The sequence below is a fragment of the Sciurus vulgaris genome, assembly GCF_902686455.1.
Source record: "Sciurus vulgaris genome assembly, chromosome: 8".
Classification (NCBI taxonomy): Eukaryota; Metazoa; Chordata; class Mammalia; order Rodentia; family Sciuridae; genus Sciurus; species Sciurus vulgaris.
Window position 1 is genome coordinate 17,210,633 of NC_136468.1, and position 6,000 is coordinate 17,216,632.

At 44.4% G+C, this 6,000-nt stretch overlaps 2 pseudogenes across 2 annotated transcripts; both read right to left on the reverse strand.

The window, feature by feature from the left end:
* Positions 1–390: 390 nt before the first annotated feature.
* LOC306668951 (large subunit GTPase 1 homolog) lies at positions 391–1,266 on the reverse strand (annotated as a pseudogene). Its single transcript has 2 exons — positions 1,255–1,266; positions 391–1,135 (listed from the first exon to the last, which is right to left on the reverse strand). The product of its transcript is annotated as a large subunit GTPase 1 homolog (transcript).
* Positions 1,267–1,544: 278 nt separating this feature from the next.
* On the reverse strand, positions 1,545–4,111 carry LOC306668952 (large subunit GTPase 1 homolog; annotated as a pseudogene). The gene is made up of 2 exons: positions 4,051–4,111; positions 1,545–2,624 (listed from the first exon to the last, which is right to left on the reverse strand). The product of its transcript is annotated as a large subunit GTPase 1 homolog (transcript).
* Between the last annotated feature and the right edge of the window lie 1,889 nt (positions 4,112–6,000).

The following is a 6,000-nucleotide window of genomic DNA, read 5'->3' on the forward strand; positions in this document are numbered from 1 at the left end:
CTCACATTACTATGCATGTGTGTGTGTGTGCTCACACAAACTCATAGGCATCATCCATTCCCCCATCTGAAGTTCGCCCTCCTACAGGGCTGCGTCTCTGGGGCTCCAAAGACTACTAGTCAGAGTTGGCGTTTCCAGGAGCTCTCAGGTCTTGGCATGGGACTGCCGGTGTGGTCTTTCCACGAGGGCAGAGTCCGTTCCCCGGCACCAGCGTCTCGGACAAGTTCCGCAGGCAGCAAGCAGCTTCTCTTCTCTTCCATCTGCACCGTGTAGACGCCGCTTCCCTTGAGCCCAGGTTCACAGATCAGGTGCTTGTGGAGGCGACGACTTTTCTCTTTTTGACTTCTGTTGCTGTTTATCTCCAGGGCTTCCCAGCTCCATGCTCAGAGGTCACATAGCTGCAGTCACCAGGCCACTCCCAGCCTGTCACCCATCACAGCCCAAACCCCTTTGGCCAAAGCTCTCACATTCTCTTGATGAAAAAAAGTGTCCTTGACAACTTTTTCCATCTGCTTTTTTTTTTTTTTTTTTTTTTTCCACCTGGCTACATTTTTATTTCATCCCCAGTCATTTCCTTCCCTATGAGTCGTTGGTGTTGGTGCTGCAATGTCACAGGATCTCTTCCAGGAGGAGGATGGCAGTGTAGTAGTTTCCTGCTGACATAATCCTTTAGGACACGCCGCGCAGACCCAAGTGGTCTGGCTGGCCGCGTGCTGTCACGAATCCTCCTAAACAGCCAGGAGCTCGACAGTTCTGAGGCTGGAGGGCGACAGGGATCTTCATCTTCTCTATGAAATTTATGCCCTAGGTGGCCTCTAAAACATGCCCTGGAATATTCTGGCATAGTAGTGATAGAGGTGGGACATGAGCTCTCACCTGGTCACTTGGAAGAATTCCACTGTAATCTCTCTGCCTTGGTAACATGTACGATGGCACCACCAGGCCTGGCGGTCACACACGCAGGCCAGGCTCCATGTAGGGTATGGAAATGCTGGCCATGACCAGCTGTGGCAGACACAGATACTTTCTTGCCCACGATGGCATTGATGGTTGAACTTCTAGAAGCATCCGGGTAGCCCAGCAGTCCAACGGTAAGGTGCCCATCTTTCTGCTTCTTCCCAGTGTGCTTAAACAGCTCCAGTCATTCCCGCTTTGGTACCTCGTGGTTAAAATTGTGTACTTGTCTCCTCTGTGGGGTTTTCCTGCCCTGAGCCTCAGAATCCACAGGGTAGCTTTCCTTCCAGCCCTGAGCACAGGCCTCCTCATCAGGGTAGCTATCTTCTTTTTTATTTTTCTATTAATTTTTTTTATTTTTTACAGACTGCACATTTTGATTCATTGTACACAAATGGGGTATAGCTTTTCATTTCTGTGGCTGTACACAATGTAGATTCACACCATTCATGTAATCATACATATGCATAGGGTAATACTGCTTCATTCTACTATCTTTTCATCTCCCACCCCCTCCCACCCCTTTCTCCTCTACCCCATCCAAAGTTCCTTCATTCTTCTGTTTCCCCTGTCAACCCTCCTCATTATATATCATCATCCATTTATCAGAGAAAACATTTGACCTTTGGTGTTTTGGGCTTGGCCTATTTCACTTAGCATGATATTTTCCAACTTCATCCATTTACCAGCAAATGCCATAATTTTATTCTTCTTTATGGCTGAGTAATATTCCATTGTGTATGTATACCACAGTTTTTTTTATCCATTCATTAATTGAAGGGCATCTCAGTTGGTTCCACAATCTAGCTATTGTGAATTGAGCTGCTGTGAAATTCTGAGCATGTCTGCCAATCTTTTTCCTCCTCCTCCTGACACTCTTCCTACTCACTATCATCTTCATCACTAGAGGAATCACCAGGTGAGAGAGAATCCCTGTCTGGGAGGTGGTGGGTCTCATTCTGTGGAATTTCATTCTCCTCAAAACTGGAGTTCTCAGACTTGGATGTGTTGGCTTCTCCAGCATCTGGGGTCTCTTGTTCCTTAGAGTCACCATTCAGTTGAGCAGTTTTGGCCAAAGCTGACCAGAAAATAACCTTCACATCTTCTTTTTCAAAGGACGTGGCCCAGCTGCTCCGCTGCTTAGCAGTCAGCAAGTCAGCCTTGCCTATCGGAAGCCCGTTCTCAGCGTCTGTCTCCTTCACACAACATCCCAAACCTTTGCATCCAAACAGGAGTGGGTTTCTAGCTCCTGCTATCTGGACCACAATGTCACTTCTCTCAGGGACCCTCCAGAGTTGGCACCAAAAGTCCAAACTTCCTTCGAATGGAGCCAATACTAACTTTTGTTCCTCTTCTAGCAGGACAAGTTGACATCTCCATTTTAAGACGTTATCTTTCTCTGCCTTTTAAGCTCTTCTGGGCTAGTTTTTTGGTCTCAGTTTGGTCTCCTTGGTCTACACAAGAACTGTTTTCTTCATGGAGTTTCTTAATTCTCTGGCTTTCTTCGAAAGTCAGCAGTCCAGTTCTAGCCTCAGGGAGAGCAAACTTAATATTAAGCTTCCCCGTGGGTTGACCTGCAGTGGCTCTGGCTCCCCTGGGTCTGATGGTGGGTAAGGGCCGGGCCCAGAGACCCACTCCCCAGTGCTCTCCTCTGACTCTTAGCAACCCAGCTGGGGTGTGAAACAAAACATTTATATTTATAAAGTGGGAAATTTTACTCGCTCTTGTGCAAGCTAGCTGTGCACCGGTGATAAAGTAGCAGCTGCCAGCATGGAACACAGGTGTAAGGACCTATTAAAAATATTTACCATTTAAAGAAACATAGACATCTCATTATGTATCCTGAGGATCCCTAAGGTGAGTCGTTACTGAAACCTAAGTCATTTTATTTTATTATATCCTTTTGCATATAGCAATATTGTCTCTTTCCTTATGTCTCTCTTTTCAGGGTCTGTGTCCCTTCTCCTAATGCCGATCTTTTATCTTTATTTTCTTGTGCGGGGCCAAATCAAAATAAAAGAAACCGGAATGGTAACTGACCTTGTCATTGAGGAGCTCTGCTCTGTTGCTGGTAAGTTGTTTATAACCTGAAGCTGTTTCCTCGTTAGGTAACAACAACAACAACGAAAAAACCTTACACCTGTCAGGAACTAGGAGAAGAGAGGAGCAGATGAGAAACTGTCTCATTACAGTGCCAGCTAAGGAAGGGTTATGGTTCCTATCTGTAATGTCCCCTGAAGCTCAAGGCTTGGTCCCTAATGCACTAATGTCCACGGGAGGGGTTTGGGGGAGGAGATTGGGTCATAGGGCTCTGACTTCATCCATGGATTAATCCATTAATAGTGGAGGGGACTCCCAGGAGGTGGTGGAAATCGCAGGCAGGTGGGGCATGGTCAGAAGTAGGTCACCAGGAGCATACTCTTCGGGGCTATATCTTGTCCCTGTGCCATTTCTCTCTCTTTTCCAAATGCCTCTGCTACTGTCATGCTCTTCTGCCATAATCTACATCACCTCAGGAGCAAAGCAATGGTATCAGTTTGACCTCCAACTAAAACCTCTGACTCCCTGAGCCAAGATAAACCTTTCCTCCTCCACCTTGTTCTTGTTAGGTATTTTGGTCACAGTGATGAAAGGCTGACTGACAAAAGCGAGTGAGAGACGTCCCTGAAGAAACTTCTCGAAAGTCTCATGAACTCATGTTTCGGGAGGATTCACGACGTTCCTCCAAGACTGGTCAGCTGCAGTTCAAGCTTTCCCTTGTGCCCTTTGTGACTATGTGCAAGGTCACCAGAAGCCAGCACTGAGCAATTCTTCTCCACTAAATAGTGAAGCTCTGTCTTGGGGGACTTATCGCCATGGATGTGTGTGTGAGGCGTTTGGTGGGTCTAACACCAGGCTGGCCTGCAGTCTTCAGTTCAGCAATTCCAGAGTGGACATGGACACTGATGGCACTCGTCACCAGTGAAGTTTTGACCAACGGCAGCTACGCGCCAGGACAGACTTTTCTAGCCACGTCCCTGTGAAGAATGCTCCTGGTGCCCTGGCGATCAGTCTGTGTAAAGCCTTATTTGTTCTTCCTGCTAGACGCCTAGTTGCCCGAGGCCATTTCCGGCAACTCCCTGTTGTGATCTTCGTCGCAGAGGCTGGTGTAACCCATACGCTGTAATTGTTTCTCACTTCTCCACAGTAGACTCTGGTCTTCAGATGTCCTCTCAGGTTCTTTGCCCAGAAGGCAGGTGGAGTTGGCAAGAGGAGAGATCTGGTTTTATGGCATCCATGGAAGTTGTTCATGCCACTGATTTCTTTGTCTTCACCAGAGGGATGTTGGGAGGGTGATGTTTACACAAGACCTACCCTGTGCCTTGGTTCTGATGTCACCCAAGGGACTCATTGAATACTGGTAGAGTTTCCTGTTCCTGTCACCATGTCCTCTCCCTCCTTATTTCCAAAGCTGTATTCCAGAAGTAAATGTCAAAATCAGCTCCACTCTTATTCTTCTGTCTTCTGCCATTTGGGTGGCTTTTGAATGTACCCAGCCTGTGCTGTGTCCCTCCCCAGGCCAGGCACTGTGCCACTCCACGTCCAGGCTTAGTACTCCCATGGGTAGAAAGGAGTGAACAGCAGCCCAAAGAGCACACTGGCTCCTGACCCCCTGAGTCGTGTGTGTAGGAAGGACTAGCACTGGCAGAGTACATTGCTTGTCTAACAATTTTAAATGTAGGGTTTTATTTTTATTTTATTTTTTTTTTGGTTTTGTTTTGGCACTGGTAATTAATCCCAGGGGTACTTTACCACTGAGTTACATACCTGGTCCTTTTTTATTTTTAATTCTTTTAATTTTGAGACAGGTTCTTGCTACATTGCTGAGGCTGACCTCAAACTTGCAATCCTCCTGCCTCAGCCTCCTGAGTTGCTGGAATTAACCCTTGAACCATCATGACCAGCTAAATGCACATTTTTAATGAATTATCTGATGATTCCCTAAAAGCTTCTACTTTTTAAATTTTTTTATTTGATCGTAAAGCTGGAGTATGTCTAAAATTTCCCGTATCTTTGCAATAACTGCTTACTGTAAGTATTTTGGACTATAGTTTTCTTCTACGTTTATTTATTAGCCAGTCTCATCCCTTCTTTCTATCCTTGAGGACTTATCCTTTCTTTATTCTAGAGGTGGTATGAATGTGATGTTTTTAGTTGTCTTCTCATGGTTATTTTAAGAAATTTGGGGAAAGAAGGAAAGCAGATAACTAGCTTAATCTGATCTCTCTGATTGCTCTATGTTTTATATAAGTATGTTATTTACCAGAGAAATTTTCTCTCGACACTGAGGAAATAATTTGTAACTTACAATTTCTGTTTTTTCTTACATTATTTTCACTGGGACTCATTTTTCCATGTTCTCTAAACTCAAATACTAAAAGTATGAAACCCATTATGAGTTTAACAATCCAAGAAAAGATAAAATGCATGGAAAAACATAGACAAGTTATAAGGGATGGGCTGTTTACTTTAAGTGCTATAGAAATGAGTCTAAATGGATTAGCTGGCAGTTATATGCAATGAGCCAAAATTATGGCATTAGGAATCTGTACATTGTAACATTTATCAAGAAAGGATCTTTAGGAGCAAGGTTTCTTGATCTCTGCATTATTGACATTTGGGACTGGATAAATCTTTGTTGTAATTGCCTGCACATTATAGGATGTTTAGCAATATCTCCACCTCCACCTACCAGGTGCTGGTATCACCTCTGTGTTCCCAACTCAAGTTGGAACAACCAAAAATATCTGCAGACATTTTCAAAATGTCCCCTGGGGAGATGGGACAAAATTACCCCTAGTTAAGAGCCAGTGTGGTAAAGGAATAAAGCCAGTCACTCAGTACAGCTTTTCCAATATTAAATGTTAAAGATTTATAACACATGAATGTATGTCCATTTATCCAACTCAATATTTTAAAATAGAATCTATCTTGTCACAATCTCATGCATTATTAAAAATATTGATCAATGATATTATCTGAGCTCAGCATGATTAAAAGTAGAAT